Raw genomic sequence first — 20,141 nt, 5'->3', positions numbered from 1 at the left:
ACACAACTATGTGAGCAAAACTTTATAGCAAAATGGCTTAAGATTTCAAGAATCTCTCACCCAACAGAAGAACAGGATGTTCCTTTTCCAAGTAATTCAAACCTTTTTGACTTTCTAAGATTTGGAATAGAAATTTCCACTTGTGACCAGAAGAAGGATAACTGAATTCCTATTTCCTCTGCTTGGTGACATTTCTTCTCAATGGCAAAAGGAAGAGAGCCTCAAATCATTAATGATCCAATGATAAGAAATGGAATGGCAGGTTAAAGAGAGCTTTGGATTGGGGTGGGAGGGCAAGAGAATGAGGCTGCTATCATTTCCCTGGAGCCCACTTTTCTCATCTTCAAATGATGGGACTAGAATGTCTCTAAGAACCACTCACCCTGCTCTAACCATGGTATTCAGTGACACTGGCTCTAGTTAGGCTCCAAATCAGGTACAGTCTAAGTTTCTGCATGCCAATTGGATAAAAGTCTCTGGAAGATTTTTCCAAATCAGACTTTCCTCTTGGACTTTGGGATGCTTCCAGCTTAGTCCAGCCTGCCAACTTATAGATTGGCTGTATTGCAACTCATGATAGTGACCTATGGAAACTCCAATCAGCGGTCCCCAATAAGAAAGCATCATCTCGCTTATAGATGTCTACATAGGGTCTCCGATGAGTTTTTACTTTATGTGTTTATGTGAACAAGGTAGTCTAAATAAGAAAATTTCACCTGATTTCTCTCTGCAGCCCCACAGATATCCCTCTATAGAGCTATATTCTAAAAATCAGAAATGTCAGCTTCCTTTAAAGCTGCTTACCCACCCACTTCTCTGTTTTCTGAAGAGGTTACAATGGACTGAAATAAACTGATACCCAAAGCAGGAGTGATGAGAGAAAGAAATAACGACTCGTATAGTCCATAGTATGCTGTCTCTGATGGTGGGGGGGGAGGGGCAGTGGAAAGCAGAGGGTGGTTTTGTAAATCAGACTTGATGAAAAGCAGCGAAGCATTCTATGGATGCTGCTGGAAGTAGGTCACTCCGTGCTACTCTGTGCTGGCATGAATAGCAATCGAGCAACTCTGCGCACATTCTATTTACCTAGCCAAGGAGATGAAAACATTCCTGTGGGGTGAAAATGCAGCCAAAACGTTCTGACACAACCAGAGAGATGAGGAGACATTCAAATGACTTATGATTTTCTCCAAAATGGTTTGCTTGTTCCTACAACAGTTTTTCTCTGGATCTTTTCAAACCTCTGCAAAGAGTTTATCCACATGATACTCATTAAAGTCTCATTTGAAAGGGGAAAAAAGCCCAAAGCTCTTTGAAAAAGGCAGTGTTATCTGAGCTACAGATGTACGAAGAAGACTTTTAAATATATCTAATTCTATTCTCCACTGCCATCTGACTGACCTTTGTAAATTCAGATAACAGCACACACTTCACAAAATCTGACATCAAGTAAGATGTCTAAGAGTATTTAAACTCAGTAAAGTTAAAATATGTATTTACTGATCATTTCATACATTGTAACAAGAATAAGTCATTTTGAAGACTGCGGTTTCACAATTGAAATTCTGATTTGAGCTTTCCAAGTCCTTGGGGGCCACTTCCCTGTAGTGTGGCGTTGGAAGCAATATGGAAACATGGGTCTGAGAAAACCAGGACACTGGTTTTAGGGTGATTGCAAGGAAACTGCCTAGTAGATCCACTGAGAGCTCTGTTCATTCTGAGTCCTCTCTCGTACTCTAGTCTTTTATTAACAAAGAGTTTAGTATTTACTACAATTCTCTGATCTCCAACATTGAGGTCCCCTCACCGGTTCTCATCTTATAAAATGGATGGGAAAAGAAAATGATAGAGACCTCCCAGCTCCACATAATATCCAACGGCAAAAATCTCCCAGAGATCTCCATCTCAACAACAGCACCCAGCTTCACTCAACAACCAGCAAGCTACAGTGCTGGACACCCTATGCCAAACAACTAGCAAGACAGGAACACAACCCCACCCATTAGCAGAGAGGCTGCCTAAAATCATAATAAGGCCACAGACACCCCAAAACACAGCACCAGACGTGGACCTGTTCACCAGAAAGACAACATCCAGCCTTATCCACCAGAACACAGGCACTAGTCCCCTCCAACAGAAACCCTACAAAACCCACTGAAACGACTTTAGCCACTGGCGACAGACACCAAAAGCAACGGGAACTATGAACCTGCAGCCTGCAAAAAGGAGACCCCAAACACAGTAACATAAGCAAAATGAGAAGACAGAAAAACACACAGCAGGTGAAGGAGCAAGATAAAAACCCACCAGACCTAACAAATGAAGAGGAAATAGGCAGTCTACCTGAAAAAGAATTCAGAATAATGATAGTAAAGATGATCCAAAATCTTGGAAATAGAATAGACAAAATGCAAGAAACAGTTAACAAGGACCTAGAAGAACTAAAGATGAATCAAGCAACGATGAGAAACACAATAAATGAAATTAAAAATATTCTACATGGGATCAACAGCAGAATAACTGAGGCAGAAGAACGGATAAGTGACCTGGAAGATAAAGTAGTGGAAATAACTGATGCAGAGCAGAATAAAGAAAAAAGAATGAAAAGAATTGAGGACAGTCTCAGAGACCTCTGGGACAATATTAAATGCACCAACATTCGAATTATAGGGGTTCCAGAAGAAGAAAAGAAAAAGAAAGGGACTGAGAAAATATTTGAAGAGATTATAGTTGAAAACTTCCCTAATATGGGAAAGGAAATAGGTAATCAAGTCCAGGAGGCACAGAGTCCCATACAGAATAAATCCAAGGAGAAATACTCCAAGACACATATTAATCAAACTGTCAAAAATTAAACACAAAGAAACTATATTAAAAGCAGCAAGGGAAAAACAACAAATAACACACAAGGGAATCCCCATCACATTAACAGCTGATCTTTCAGCAGAAACTCTACAAGCCAGACGGGAGTGGCAGGACATATTTAAAGTGATGAAGGAGAAAAACCTGCAACCAAGATTACTCTACCCAGCAAGGATCTCATTCAGATTTGATGGAGAAATTAAAACCTTTACAGACAAGCAAAAGCTGAGAGAGTTCAGCACCACCAAACCAGCTTTACAACAAATGCTAAAGGAACTTTCTAGGCAAGAAACACAAGAGAAGGAAAAGACCTACAATAACGAACCCAAAACAATTAAGAAAATGGGAATAGGAACATACATATCAATAATTACCTTAAATGTAAATGGACTAAATGCTCCCACCAAAAGACACAGATTGGCTGAATGGATACAAAAACAACACCCATATATATGCTGTCTACAAGAGACCCACTTCAGACCTAGAGACACATACAGACTGAAAGTAAGGGGATGGAAAAAGATATTCCAAGCAAATGGAAATCAAAAGAAAGCTGGAGTAGCAATTCTCATATGAGACAAAATAGACTTTAAAATAAAGACTATTACAAGAGACAAAGAAGGACACTACATAATGATCAAGGGATCGATCCAAAAAGAAGATATAACTATGGTAAATATTTATGCACCCAACATAGGAGCACCTCAATACATAAGGCAAATGCTAACAGCCATAAAAGGGGAAATCGACAATAACACACTCATAGTAGGGGACTTCACCACCCCACTTTCACCAATGGACAGATCATCCAAAATGAAAATAAATAAGGAAACACAAGCTTTAAATGATACATTAAAAAAGATGGACTCAATTGATATTTATAGGACATTCCATCCAAAAACAACAGAATACACATTTTCCTCAAGTGCTCATGGAACATTCTCCAGGATAGATCATATCTTGGGTCACAAATCAAGCCTTGGTAAATTTAAGAAAATTGAAATTGTATCAAGTATCTTTTCTGACCACAACACTGTGAGACTAGATATCAATTACAGGAAAAGATCTGTAAAAAATACAAACACATGGAGGCTAAACATACACTACGTAATAACGAAGTGACCACTGAAGAAATCAAAGAGGAAATTTAAAAAATACCTAGAAACAAATGACAATGGAGACACGACGACCCAAAACCTATGGGATGCAGCAAAAGCAGTTCTAAGAGGGAAGTTTATAGCAATACAATCCCACCTTAAGAAACAGGAACATCTCGAGTAAACAACCTGACCTTGCACGTAAAGCAATTAGAGAAAGAAGAACAAAAAACCCACAAAGATAGCAGAAGGAAAGAAATCATAAAGATCAGATCAGAAATAAATGAAAAAGAAATGAAGGAAACGATAGCAAAGATCAATAAAACTAAAAGCTGGTTCTTTGAGAAGATAAACAAAATTGATAAACCATTAGCCAGACTCATCAAGAAAAAAAGGGAAAAGACTCAAATCAATAGAATAAAAAATGAAAAAGGAGAAGTAACAACTGACTCTGCAGAAATACAAAAGATCAGGAGAGATTACTACAAGCAACTCTATGCCAATAAAATGCACAACCTGGGAGAAATGGACAAATTCTTAGGAATGGACAACCTGCCGAGACTGAATCAGGAAGAAATAGAAAATATGAACAGACCAATCACAAGCACTGAAATTGAAACTGTGATTAAAAATCTTCCAACAAACAAAAGCCCAGGACCAGATGGCTTCACAGGCCAATTCTATCAAACATTTAGAGAAGAGCTAACACTTATCCTTCTCAAACTCTTCCAAAATAGAGCAGAGGAAGGAACACTCCCAAACTCATTCTACGAGGCCACCATCACCCCGATACCAAAACCAGACAAGGATGTCACAAAGAAAGAAAACTACAGGCCAATATCACTGATGAACATACATGCAAAAATTCTCAACAAAATACTAGCAAACAGAATCCAACAGCACATTAAAAGGATCATACACCATGATCAAGTGGGGTTTATTCCAGGAATGCAAGGATTCTTCCATATATGCAAATCAATCAACGTGATACACCATATTAACAAACTGAAGGAGAAAAACCGTATGATCATCTCAATAGATGCAGAGAAAGCTTTCGACAAACTTCAACACCCATTTATGATAAAAACCCTGCAGAAAGTAGGCATAGAGGGAACTTTCCTCAACATAATAAAGGCCATATATGCCAAACTCACAGCCAACATCATTCTCAATGGTGAAAAACTGAACACATTTCCACTAAGATAAGGAACAAGACAAGGTTGCCCACTCTCACCTCTGTTATTCAACCTAGTTTTGGAAGTTTTAGCCACAGCAATCAGAGAAGAAAAGGAAATAAAAGGAATCCAAATCAGAGAAGAAGTAAAGCTGTCACTGTTTGCAGATGACATGATACTAAACATAGAGCATCCTAAAGATGCTAGCAGAAAACTACTAGAGCTAATCAATGAATTTGGTAAAGTAGCAGGATACAAAATTAATGCACAGAAATCCCTGGCATTCCTATACACTAATGATGAAAAATCTGAAAGTGAAATCAAGTAAACACTCCCATTTACCACTGCAACAAAAAGAATAAAATATCTAGGAATAAACCTATCTAAGGAGACAAAAGACCTGTATGCAAAAAATTATAAGACACTGATGAAAGAAATTAAAGTTGATACAAATAGATGGAGAGATATACCATGTTCCTGGATTGGAAGAATCAATATTGTGAAAATGACTATACTACCCAAAGCAATCTACAGATTCAATGCAATCCCTATTAAACTACCACTGGCATTTTTCACAGAACTAGAACAAAAAATTTCAAAATTTGTTTGGAAACACAAAACACATCGAATAGCCAAAGCAATCTTGAGAACGAAAAACGGAGGTGGAGGAATCAGGCTCCCTGACTTCAGACTATACTACAAAGCTACAGTAGTCAAGACAGTATGGTACTGGCACAAAAACAGAAAGATAGATCAATGGAACAGGATAGAAAGCCCAGAGATAAACCCACACACATATGGTCACCTTATCTTTGATAAAGGAGGCAGGAATGTACAGTGGAGAAAGGACAGCCTCTTCAATAAGTGGTGCTGGGATAACTGGACAGGTACATGTAAAAGAATGATATTAGATCACTCCCTAACACCATACACAAAAATAAGCTCAAAATGGATTAAAGACCTAAATGTAAGGCCAGAAACTATCAAACTCTTAGAGGAAAACATAGGCAAAACACTCAATGACATAAATCACAGCAAGAACCTTTTGGACCCACCTCCTAGAGGTGGGTCCAAAAATAAATAAAACTAAACAAAAATAAACAAATGGGACCTAATGAAACTTCAAAGCTTTTGCACAGCAAAGGAAACCATAAACAAGACCAAAAGACAACTCTCAGAATGGGAGAAAATATTTGCAAATGACAAAGGATTAATCCCCAAAATTTATAAGCAGCTCATGCAGCTCAATAGCAAAAAAACAAACCCAATCCAAAAATGGGCAGAAGACCTAAATAGACATTTCTCCACAGAAGATATACAGACTGCCAACAAACACATGAAAGAATGCTCAACATCATTAATCATTAGAGAAATGCAAATCAAAACTACAATGAGATATCATCTCACACCAGTCAGAATGGCCATCATCAAAAAATCTAGAAACAATAAATGCTGGAGAGGGTGTGGAGAAAAGGGAACACTCTTGCACTGCTGCTGGGAATGTGAATTGGTACAGCCACTATGGAGAACAGTATGGAGGTTCCTTATAAAACTACAAATAGAACTACCATATGACCCAGCAATCACACTACTGGGCATATACCCTGAGAGAACCATAATTCTAAAAGAGATATGTACGAAAATGTTCATTGCAGTTCTATTTACAATAGCCTGGAGATGGAAACAACCTAAGTGTCCATCATCGGATGCGTGGATAAAGAAGATGTGGCACATATATACAATGGAATATTACTCAGCCATAAAAAGAAATGAAATTGAGCTATTTGTAATGAGGTGGATAGACCTAGAGTCTGTCATACAGAGTGAAGTAAGTCAGAAAGAGAAAGACAAATACCGTATGCTAACACATATATATGGAATTTAGGGGAAAAAATGTCATGAAGAACCTAGGGGTAAAACAGGAATAAAGACACAGACCTACTTGAGAATGGACTTGAGGATATGGGGAGGGGGAAGGGCAAGCTGTGACAAAGCGAGAGAGAGGCATGGACGTATATACACTACCAAACGTAAGGTAGATAGCTAGTGGGAAGCAGCCGCATCGCACCGGGAGATCAGCTCAGTGCTTTGTGACCGCCTGGAGGGGTGGGATAGGGAGGGTGGGAGGGAGGGAGACGCAAGAGGGAAGGGATATGGGAACAGATGTATATGTATAACTGATTCACTTTTGTTATAAAGCAGAAACTAATTAAAAAAAAGAAAAGAAAATGATAATGACAAAATATCACCTATAAATGACTTACAAAAGGAGAGTAGCCCATTGCTTGCCCTAAACTGTCTTGATTCATCTCCATTTCTAATTAGTTCTCATCCACTTGAGAATCATATCATCTATGATTCAACTCAACAGTAATGATGTACATATTATGTGCTGGTCTCTGCTAAGAAGCCCTTTCAACATTCATGAACTAACTTAGTCTTTAATGACCCTTTAATGTGGGTATTTATGTTTCCATTTTACAAATAAGGAGCTCCAGAAAAATTACTTGACCAAGTTCACCCGGTAAGTAAATACTAAAATTAGGGGGAAAAAAATTCCTAGTTCTTTTGGCTTCAAGGTTATTGTTCTTTTCCACTATTTTAATTCCCATTCTCTCATTTTGCACATCTCAACCCCAGGATAACAGAAGTAAAGTGCTTAGCAATATCTGGCATACAATGAATACCCATCAACATCAATATCATTGTCATTATTAACACTGTGGGGTTTTTTCTGTTGTCATTATTAGTGTCACTCACATAAATTCCAAAATTGAGCAATAATCTTTGACAGAGTTAAGCAAAGGGTAATTTTAACTGTCACAAGCTGCTTAAAAGTCTTCCTAAGTCCAGGAACCATTAAGAATCAGTTCACTTCCAGTGAGGAACCTGGCCAAGTCATATTTGTATATCTCTCTAATGCCCCTTAACAAATTGAACACTCCTTAGATACCTCTGATGAATCCCCACTTAAACTATCTTTGCTTTAAGATCTGGCCACAGGGGCTTTCACAGATGATGCCATGCTGTCCATGTTCATTCAAGGCTGGCATGCAAGGCCAACTCGGCTGAGCTTGCTATAAGGTACTTAGCAAGACACTCAGTAATTAAAATGGGCAGGTCATCCCAGACGGACATGGGACTGGCTGACACTGAGCAGGACCCTCTGGGGCTCCTGGGCACAAAATCCTTTCTGTGTCCCCCATTTCTTGATTACAGGAAATAGGCTTCATTCATCCTCCATGACCTTCCCTGAGTTCCAACTAGCAGGTTCAAACAGTTGCTAATTAGGGAAGGGAGAGGATGCGAAGACAAAGGAACAGTCAAAAGAAACAATAGTGCAGCCTTGGGGCAGGGGCCCGGTTGCCCCTCAAGGGATACACAGAACAATATCTTTAAGCTGTTTTGCAGGTAGTGGAAGCCCCACCAGGTGGGAAAAGGTAATGATAAGCTGCCCACAAGCACCTAGACCCCAGACCAGTTGGAACCAGAAGGTTGATGATGCTGACTCCCACTTACATCACCACCAACCAATCAGAAGAATGTCCACAAGCTGATCACACCCTCTTTGAACCATCACTATAAAACTTCTCACTACCGCCTCCAGGTGGGGACACACAGTTTTGAGGGCATTAGCCCACTGTGACCCCCTTTGCCTGGCAAAGCAATGAAGCTATTCTTTTCTACTTTACCCAAAACTCTGTCTCAGAGCATTAATTTGGTGTTGGGGTACAGAGGCCAGATTCGGCTTCATGATGACTGTGCTCAAGGAAGAGGGAAGGACCAAATAGAAATGGTGTTAAAATAACAGCTGAGCTTCCTTCAGGGGTAAACTGAGTCCTTTTCTGCAGATTAATTTGTATAAGTGCTTGTTATCATAAACACCTAGAGGTGCAACTCAAATGGAACCTTCCATTCTCATCTTCCCCCTGGTGGACAAAGTTTTCTGTCCTATTCCTACAGACCTGTGAGCTCACCTCGCTGACTGTGAGCTCTGCCTTCTTGCACACACGTAGGCAGGGAGCCCGACGCTGGGTGGCCAGTCATCTGTCTAGGCTCTTCTCTCTAAACCACTTTCTCCTACAGGAAACGAGGGTCAGAGTGGCTTCTGAAGCCTCTTCTCATACTAAAATTCTCTGATTTTATTTTTTATCTTCCTACGATCTGCAATTACCATAGTGGGGGCTGAACCTTAAGTTCCTAGGAAGTGAAGCTGGGAAGTGGTAATAATCTTTTGTGTCTCTGTTGTGTTATTCAGCCTGAGAAAGGGGAGTGGGAGGGAATTCTACAGGCTGGAGCACATAGAAAATTCCTATTCTAATCACTGTGTTTCAACTTACAAAGACCTTTCTTATGAGGCCCCTTCTCTTTTCATTCATCAGTGCTCTGTGGTAGGTTTTACAGAATTAGGATGCAAGGCCAAAGAGGGTAACTGATGATCTCAAGGATTAGAGCTAAAATGGAGGTAACAGGGATCAAATCCAGCCTTCTGACTCCTAGCACAGCGCTCCTTCTACCAACCTGTGCTGTCTACTAAAGCGATGTTTATTTATACTGAGAACTCATGAACCACTGTGCTTGTGTGTCAGCTGAATGAATTAGATATACAGAAGATATGTATCAATAGTAAACACTGTCAGCAGTTTGAAGTTTGGGCTTATAGACCTGGGAATGAAATTGAGTTATTAACCAATTCACACTAGTGTACAAATCACATGACAATCTGATGTGATTTCCCTGTGACAGACTCCCCCGGAGGATCAGATCTGCTTCTTACTGGATTCCAGCTACTGGTCTGAAGACTCTCTTGGGCCCATTTCTGCAGGCTATTGTGTAAATGCTCCTTTCAAAAGAGGTCAAGATGAACTCTAAGTGACCTGCCAGACAGATATCTCCATGGAAATATTAATCTAGCCATCTAGTCCCTGCTGGGTGAAAGATAATGATTTACAAGAAATACAAGGCCACTTGATTGCTAAAATAGGTTGCTGCTCAGCTGGGAATAACATACAGTACATTGACAGTACCAGTTGTTAACATCTTTCTACTTTTCTCCTCCTCTTTCTTTATTATAGCCCTCTCCCTACTCTTTATTTTTTTTTTTTTTAATTTTTTTTTTGCGGTACGCGGGCCTCTCACTGTTGTGGCCTCTCCCGTTGCAGAGCACAGGCTCCGGACGCACCGGCTCAGCGGCCATGGCTCACAGGCCCAGCCGCTCCGTGTCATGTGGGATCCTCCCGGACCGGGGCACGAACCCGTGTCCCCTGCATCGGCAGGCGGGCTCTCAACCACTGCGCCAACAGGGAAGCCCTCCTACTCTATCTTAATTTGAAAGCCCTCCCTCCTCTACAGGCCTTCCACACAAAACACCCATTATGGGGCTGGCAGCAAGAAGTGGGAGCCATGCATTCTTCACGAAGGATGTATTTGAGAAAATGGGTCCGCCACTTTGCATTGGTCAGCAGCACCACTCTTCACGCCTCCTGTATTCCTCCGGCTCCTCTCTGTGCTGGGCCCTGCTCTGCAGTGTGTGTCTGAATCTCTGTATTCAGATAATCATATGCACTTCACAGTGCCAAGGATGTTTTCCTCTTTTTCTCATCTCTGCTATGAGTTTATATTTATGCTTTGCACAGGCCAAGTTCAGTGTTCATAAAGTTCCCAGTGCTGTTCTGATCAGGCTGAATTTGACAAGATAAAGTAGGACAACTGATAATTATTACTATTTTTCAAAACAATAAAAGCTAACTTTTATTGAGCACTAACTATATGGTAGGTAATGGGCTAAACACATACATTCTCATTAAGCTACTGGACGGCTGATAAGATAGGTACTATTATTATCCCCAGATTAGGAAAGTGAACCACAAAGAGGTTAGGTAACTGATCCTATGACTTTGGCATTGTGACTCTAGAAAAGGAACACACTCTTCCTGAAGCCTCTCCCTTTCCACTTGCCACTTAGTGAGAGATAGGTCCAGTATGGGATCATCAACACACAGGCCAACAAATCAACTTCAACTATTGCCCCCCTTGACCACTGTGATAGGAGATAAATGAGGCAGTGTCCTTGGTATCACTGACCATGGTCGTGAGAATGGCGAGTGGTGATGCATGAACTGGGACCTGATAATCTGTCTACAGTTTTTTTTTTTTTTTTTTTTGACCTTGGTCAAATCAAGAGTGGAAGGCATTACCTGGGTGCATGAACAACATCAGTCCCTAAACATAGACTGTCTATTAACCCAATATACAATATGGCTAATGCTTATGAAGTATGTACAACATGACAGGTGCTACCTAAGGACTTCTGAATATATTAACCCATTTCATCTTCACAGTCATTATGAGTTGGATAACAATCACCTGTAAGAGGGCTGAGGTACAGAAAGGTTACGTAGCTTGCCTAGCATCACACATTTAGCAAGTGGAGAAGACTGGGTTCAAACAGGATGTCTAGCTCCAGATTCTGGGTTCTGAAACACGGTACCTTCCTGCCTCTTCCCTATGAAGCACCCTAATACACAGTCCCTACTATAAAACTAATTTCTAATCAACCTACTTGCTATGTGTTCCTTGCCCCTTTTCTCTTGGTTTTCTGCCCTAGCCTTGTTACTATTCTCATATCTTAATGGACATTACATTTCTTCTGGAGTTTAATTTTTAATTTTCAGTAGCTCTCCACACATATTTCCACTGCAAGGTGACCTCCCATGGTTAGTTCTCCTCCTTAGCTGATCCTAGCATACCCTACCAGCACCAAAGATCAGGAAATTAACAGGTGGCACCGACATTTCCATTCTCTACTTAGTAGCACTTGCCCATTAATTAGAGGGTCTAACTAAAGCAATGTTAGTGGAGTTTTGCAGAAAGAAAAGAAGTGCTGCGTTTTCTGCTTCTATTTCTGCAAGAACACACTGTAAATGAATACAGCTATGTTTCACGATCAAGCCATTATATTGTGAATACAAGTGATGGTAACTGGATGATTAGACTCAAGTCAGGACACAAAGACAGGAACTTAGGGACAGCTAATAGCTTCTCCACCTAGCTCTCAGACTATGGCCAGAAAGGCACAGAGCTGGAAGGCAATTCTGTGTCAGGGGCATATATCCTCTCTGACATCAGCCATAAAGCTGATCTCAGCTCCTTAGCCATTATGTCTTTTTCATTCATGAAATTTTCAGCATCTTTTTTGTTTTGTTCACGGCATCTATATCTTCTGATTGTACCACACACTGGAAAATAAGTTCTCTATGAATAATACCTTCTCCGTTAAGTGGAACCTCCTTTCATTTGCCCTACACTCACCTTCTTTGGGTTTCAGATAGAGCTTTGAGTCCTAGCCATTGAGTATTTGGTGAACAAGGTCACATATACTTTATGTGATAAATATGGGCACTTTCTTCTCTTAGTCTTTGTATCCACAGACTCATTCATATTTCTTTCATTCTTATTTGGCTGTTGTGTCTAGCACGTGTCAGGTTTTTTATTCTTCCTTCATACAACCACACCCACTTCCTGCTGACCATTACAGTTGCCTTTCTGTGCACTTTCTCTGGGTTCATTAAATGCATTCTCTGGAGGGGGGGTAATGCAGCATAGCTGAAATAGGAAGGATTCTAATGTCAGAAAACCTAAGTCTGAGACAAGGGTCCTGCACCGGCAATCTAAATGCCTCAGTTTCTCGATCTTTCAAAAAATGGAAATACAAATATCTACCTCACAGGGCCATAAAAGTGAAAATGCACATGGGAATGCTTTGAAATATGAGAAATAAGAGTTGTAGTTATTATTAATATTATGATCATTAAAGATTAGCAACAAGAATAACTTCTTGGGCTTCCCTGGTGGCACAGTGGTTGAGAGTCCACCTGCCAATGCAGGGGACACGGGTTCCTGCCCCAGTCCGGGAAGATCCCACGTGCCATGGAGAGGCTGGGCCCGTGAGCCATGGCCACTGAGCCTGTGCGTCTGGAGCCTGTGCTCCGCAACGGGAGAGGCCACAGCAGTGAGAGGCCGGCGTACCATAAAAAAAAAAAAAAAAAAAAAAAAGATTAGCCACAAGAATAACTTCTTTTATTCCTGGTAAAAAATCAACGTGATTCTACCTATGTGTAGAGTGCTGTTGTGTTTCCCATGCCCTTCACGATGCCATTTCGCTCCTCTTTTTCAGCCAGGGTAGCATATCGGGTCAATGTTTTCAGAGAATGATTTTAATGAACTCTAGGTTATTTTCCTGAATCATTAATGACATGACAGAGATCCTCTTATTTTATATTTTATAACTATAGCTAGAGCCTGTATCTGGGAGAACATTACCTTGAAGTTGATGACACGAAAATCACCATCCTCTTTTCTGTCCTCTACATAGATTCTATTGCTCTTCTTGCAGTTTGTCTCCATCAAGTTGACTTCCTAGTATATAAAGTGAGTATCATCTAAACCATGTATGAAGACTTTTATACTGCTTGCCTAACTAAGGCTCCATGCCCAACAAATACGGTAGTAATTTACCATTTAAAAAACAGATTTCAAAGGTAGAAGCTGCTACAGCTTTTTGAAAATCTAAGTAGATCCCTCTGATCAGCATGAATGGTACCACTACAGAGCAGTGATCATTCAGACTTGATTTTCCTTTACAGATTCCCACGGTTACCATGTCTACCCCCACCACTGTGCCTACTTCTTCCATGCATGCTAGATTCAATTATGTAGAAGTATTTACAGATCTCATCCAGCAGCATCAACTTTAGGGGTTTACTCCCAGTAAGGGCTCAGAGTCCTTACAAACTGGGAAGGTCTGCCAGATCAGGTTGAACTAGATATTTTGTACCACTTTCCCTAACTTCATCTCTGAAGTTCTTCAGGATGCATGGGTGTACCTCAGGTAGCACCAGTAATTTAACTATTCTTGTTACCCAGTTTGGGGTACTCTTTGTACTCAATATTACTTGTTTTAGTACTTAAATTTCAGGAAGTAACATGCTTGATGAAAATTCACAAATTCTTCAATATAAAAAAGTCCTTTCATCAGTTAATTTTATCATATTCCCCCTCCTACAATCATGAGAGAATTTAGGGTTTTTCAGACTGGCATCATTTTTTTTTTTTTTTTTTTTTTTTTTTGCGGTACGCGGGCCTCTCACTGTCGTGGCCTCTCCTGTTGCGGAGCACAGGCTCCAGATGCACAGGCTCAGCGGCCATGGCTCACGGGCCCAGCCGCTCCGCGGCATGTGGGATCTTCCCGGACCGGGGCACGAACCCGTGTCCCCTGCATCGGCAGGCGGACTCTCAACCACTGCGCCACCAGGGAAGCCCTGGCATCATTTCTTTACATCTTGTGGGGGATCTCTTATATGCCTGATGGTTATAAAAATCTATTTTTGGTCAATTAATTTCAATTTAGCATGCATTTTTCATACATAAATAACCTATTAGAGTTTTCCAAATCCTTGCCTTTTTTGTTTTCAATTTTGATACTTAAGTTGTTCCATTAGTACAAAACGTATACTAGGGAGCTTTGTTTTCTTTGTGAGAGGTTTCTTCAATCATTTAAGAGATAATTTATATCCTACTTTGTGTTATCTTTGTTTCTTCATGAACAGCCAGACCCGGATTTGGTGGAGGAAAAAAGCTTCTGGTGTAAAGATGGCTTTTCTTTTTCTGGGCAGATCTTTCAATCTTAGGTGAGGGATCCCTAAACTGCAATGGAAACCCCTCACCACATCCACTCTCCTCACAGGAGGGAAGCAGAAAGCCCAGCTGACTGGCCTCTGGAGTGACACGAATGGAGGGGGAAATACAGCCTTTGCCAACATGGAGGGCCAGTCATTTGGGGAGGGATGGGAGAAGGAAAGATGTTTCCCGTCTAAGTTTCTAGGATTGTGTTACAGATGATAAAACTAAGATGAAGGGACTTTTGAAACTAGCCGTCTCGGCCTCTTTAATTACCCTGTCTAGAGAGAAAGTCTGTCATCAGGGCTGGAGTCTGGGACTGTTCAAAGAGATTGATTGGAGAAAGACACTTTTTCGTCCCATCTAGATTGCTGCGGTTTTACTGGAATTGAGGCAGGCCATAAACCTATCAGTGACTCAAGAAAATGGAAGCAATTAAGTCTGCAGGTGCGCCCATTTGTCATATTAATGATGGATCTGTGTTAATGTAAGTCACAGGAGGCTTCCGCATGCGCGCTCTCCGCTACGGGGGCGTGAAAGGACCTGGGGGCGGGGCTGCGGCTCCACCGCGGCCCTCCAGGAGTCCGGGCTCAGGGGCAGATGAGCCCCCGCCCCCAAAGCTCATCCCCTCCATCCAGCTGAGGCTTAGACGCTCTCTCGCGGGGGCTCCAATTCCAATCAAACTATTTCATAGATGCTGGATTTGACTCAGGTGAAGAAAACTCTAGTCGAAGAGACGTGGTTCGATGTGCAAGGGGTATGATTTGCAGGCCTGATTTTGCAGTCAGACAGACCGGGTTTGAATATCAACCTTTCTACTCCGTACTGGTTTGTCTTGAACAGGTTATATAAGCCCAATAAGGCTTATGATATTTACTTTAGAAAGTTGTCGTGAGCAAGGAATTAAGTCATAAATGCAAAGCTCTTAGTAGAGTGTCTTGGAGCTTCGGCCACTTTAATGATTTCTCCTTTTCTGACCTTGAAAACATTTAGCTCCTGGAAATTAACTGCCAGTCATTCCTCACAGGCTGCTAACGCCTTCAGGGTGAGGAGTAGTATGAGGAAGGTTTAGGAAAGATGGGTAGGCCAGTCACTAGGCATGCCAATCCCAGCACTTGCCCACTGCTCCTTCCACAGGAAGCGGCCCCTCCCTCCACAGCCCCTTCCTCAGGCCCTTCTTTTCCACAGGAGCCCCTGAGGGTGGGCACTTCACCCAAGGGCAGCCTGTCCATAGACCGGGCAGGAACTCACGAAGTGGCTCAGCACAAGAACTTGAGCTAATCAGATTCTCACTCTTAGGAATCTGAAATAGGGAACGTGGAAGGAATCAGGCCTAAATCAGCAGAAGCAGAACTCAGAGAGATGCATAGTAAAAGCACAGATGGGGAGTCTGGGCCATAAGGGTCACTTCAAGCTGGATAGATGAAGAAACAGAAAAAACACGAGTAAGCAAAGCTCTGAGGTAGAGGAAAGACATTGAGCACAGAGGGAAACGCTAGTCAAGATGGCAGGGGGAAGAGAAGGAACTGAGGCACATTCATGCAGGACAACACAGGGAAGACCCCAAAGCCCTTCACTGAGCCCCAAGTGCCATCTTGGATCCGGGTCCACCTGCCTTGAGGCCTGGGAGGAGCATGGCTCCCGTTCCTTCAACACTTCGAGGTCACTGCCTCCTGCTGACATGAGGGAGTCCTAACAAGGACCACCCCCATCACTGAGTAACGTGAGTTACTGTGCCTTACAATCAAAGGAGCCTACCCACTGAGATGTGATACCCTTCAGAAGATCTGGAATGCTCTGAGAATTCCAAAGGCTGGCCCCTCACTAGATGGCCTTGATCACAGCACCCAGCCTGAGCCTCCTCTGATCGCCTCTCACAGCTTATAGAAGACTCTTTTTTCCCCCTAGAACAACAGGTAAATACATATAACTCTTTATGAGACGAAGTCCTAAAAAGTGTTTGTTTAGACAGTGAAAGAGTAAAGGGAGCCCCGATTTCTTCAGAATTGTGTCTTTTCAGAGTCTGGCTATGGCTCTGAAATCTCTTTGTAATTTTGTTTCCATCTGCAAAATGGGACTCATGATAGCACAATGGCAAACCACAATATGCTGCTTGCTGTAAGGTTGTGAAACATGACAGCAGATAATGACACTGGAAAGGCAATGCCTTCTTTATTATAAAAGAAAAGATTTTCCTTTGCCAACCCACATAACTTAACAGTCAGAAATAATGAGACAGCAAACAAAAAAAAAAAGCACCATACATGACAGCTAAAATCAGATTTTGATAAAATACTCTACTTCTAAAGGGATACTGTCAAGTAAAAGAAAAATCAATTTGGGTAGAAAAAAATCTGGTTTGTTTATTAGTTTTGCTCCTAATGCCACCAAATGGACCTCAATCTGAAACAGCCTTTGAAATCAAATTTGCTGTTTTCCAATTCTGCAACTTACTCTTTATGCTAATTTGTCTGCACCTGCAGGGACAAAGAAACTGGCAGCATTGAACATGAGATCCAGGAAGAAAAAGCAACACAAAGATTCAGGAAATGAAACCAGGACTAAATCATATTAGGTGTATAAAGGTTGGACTTTTTATAAAACAAGGAAAGAGTGGATTGAATGTCTGAGAGAGTATTCTGACTGTAAAAATGACAGATTCTTGGTGAAGGACCTGGTGTCTTTCCCAGGTCCCAAAAGAATGGCAGCATGGGGTGTGGGGCAATTTGTAAGGCCAATTGTTGGGGCCAAGCTGGGTCTCTCCCAGCTTTCATGTCCCTTAATCATGGGGGTTATTATAAAAATGTCTCAAAGAGTTTCACCCTTCAGGAATTTAGCCCCTAGAAGTTCAGGTTAATTCTCCCTTCCAGTTTAAAAATCTATTTAGGGCTCTATTTTGAAAGAAATATCACGATTTTAAGGAAAAGACCCAGTCACCATTTTCCCATTGTTTTTCAGTGTCTGGGCCTCATTTCCCTTCTCCTGCTTCCCTGCTGCCATATTACCAGGTATGCTTTAAAGGTGCCTGGGAACCAAACTGAGTATCCCAGCCATCATAAAACCTAGAGACATAATTACTACAAAGGAACTTAGAGATACTGTCCTCATTTTACAGATGCCCAATCCTTCAAGGGCATAAATGCCACACCCCCATTTAAAATAGAAAAGCTCAGACAGTTAAGTATTTTGCCCAAGGTAACACACAGCATTAGCCCATAAGAAATCCAGAGAAAGAATCTCAGACCAAGGCTCTTTCCGTCATACTGCCTCTCAAAATCCAGAAAAAAATTGAAAAGATTTTTTTTTAATATTCTAAGATGCTTCTACTTTGAATATTTTCTCTATTGCTCTGTCCAGTATATTTAATTTTAGACTCTCTGCACGGTATAAAGCACCGTCAAAATTCAAGTTCTGTCAATAGGCAGTAACTGTTGAGGTCCACTAAATGCTGTGAATGATATGTGTTTAATGCTCAAGCAAAAATGTCAATTGCCACCTTGGAGTTATTAGACTTAAGGAAAAAAATCAATTTGGCAGGTAAAACGTTCAGCAGCCACACTCCCACTATCCTTCCTATTCTCCTCTTAAGCATCTCTTCACTTCTCCATTTTCTGCCCTACCACCAGGGGTCAAAGAATATTGGCATCACACATCCCAAAAAAGACTTGATATAAAATTAAATAAAAAGGGAATCAATTTTTTATCCACTGCTTAATTTTCACTAGACCAGCTGTCTTATCTCCTTTAGACCAATACTAGTTTCTTGTAGAAATAAGGTCACTTTTATGGTTAGTAATTGCATCAAGTGCATTTCTGTAGCAAATACACAAATTCATTTATAAAGTAACTTTTTTATTAATTGTGTGACTGATGAGGAAAGTCTGTGTGTCCCATATTTGTGAATATAAAGAGATGGGATATAAGAGATTAATGGACTTTCTCAAAATCATACCACGCAACAGGATAAGAGTTAGGGTTCACAGCTCCTGTCTCTTCAGTCCAATTTGTTATTGGAGTCACAGAGGAATGTCTTTTAGTGAAACTTCTTGAGATTCTATGTTCCTAATTCTGTTCTGTTTCCCTAGGGAGGAAACCTAGTGAAGGGGAAAGAGAATGGACTTCAGAATCAGACGTGGTTAGACTCCCAACTCTGACATTTGCTAGTCATGTGATTCTAGGCAAGTTACATACCTCAGAATTTCTGTATCTTCATTTGTAAAATGTAGGTAATAATACACACTTCAAAGACTGTATGAGGATTAAATGAAACTATATGTGACGTGTACAGCAGGCACTCAATACATGTGTGCACCTTTCCTATTTTTTTCTTGGACAATTAAACTATAATTGAGCCACAAGAGAAAGATGACAAAGTCTAGAAATTGAAGACTTGTCTTCACTTATTTCTAATTAGTTTGTGAGTTCTAACATTTCAACTTGAAAATAAGATCAATTTTGTAGAGAAAATACACTGATGGTACCACTTTAAATGCCCGGGTCTTTTCCCTGGGCAGCATGCTCCATTGATCTTTCGATTCATGTGTCAATGCCACGTTTCATTACCAAGACTTTATAATACGTAGTCGGGAAAACATGAACTGGAAGAAGGAAAACCAGGGATCTCTCACTTGACTGGATCACTAGTGGGCTGTGTGTACTTTCATTCATTCATTCATTCTTTTTTAAAAGTATTTTACTGAGTCCTACCTTCATGCCAAAGGCTAAAGTTTACAACTATGAATAAACCTGCCCAAAAGGAGTTTACATACTAGAATGGGCAGGAGAAACAACAACAACTAAGAATGCAATAACAGGGCCGTGGGAGAAGTATACACAGGATGGAGTGAGGGTATAAGGAAAGAGTGGCCCACTCTTCCTAAGGAGAGGGCATCAGCATGGTTTAAAAGATGGTATCCGCACTAAGCTTAAAGATAAGTGTGGTTATCCCAGCAGAGTGTGTGTGGTGAGGGGAAGCTACTCCATGATATAGAGCCGGGTAATAATAGCATGGCACCCTCCTAGAACATCAAGATGGCACTTGGTAGGCTGTGCTACGCTGAAGAGCTCACTGGAGGTCACACTACAGAGGACACTGTGTGGCATGCTTAAGAGTTTGAAATTTATCCTCCAGGCAAAAGGGAGTGGAAAGACAAGACCTGGTTTGGGCTCTTAAAAAGGTGCTTGTGGGGACTTCCCTGGTGGCGCGGTGGTTAAGAATCCCATTGCCCATGCAGGGGACACGGGTTCGATCCCTGGTCCCATGCCCCTGGTTACATACCGCAGAGCAACTAAGCCTGTGTGCCTTAACTACTGAGCCTGTGCTCTAGGG

General features: G+C 41.2%; 1 protein-coding gene across 2 annotated transcripts in view; it reads right to left on the bottom strand.

The window, feature by feature from the left end:
• Window positions 1–20,141, bottom strand: part of ASTN1 (astrotactin 1) — a 335,381-nt gene that overhangs the window by 207,779 nt on the left and 107,461 nt on the right. The window lies entirely within an intron of this gene.

Source organism: Mesoplodon densirostris, chromosome 2 (assembly GCF_025265405.1).
Source record: "Mesoplodon densirostris isolate mMesDen1 chromosome 2, mMesDen1 primary haplotype, whole genome shotgun sequence".
Classification (NCBI taxonomy): Eukaryota; Metazoa; Chordata; class Mammalia; order Artiodactyla; family Ziphiidae; genus Mesoplodon; species Mesoplodon densirostris.
This window is presented reverse-complemented; position numbering and strand designations above follow the sequence as displayed.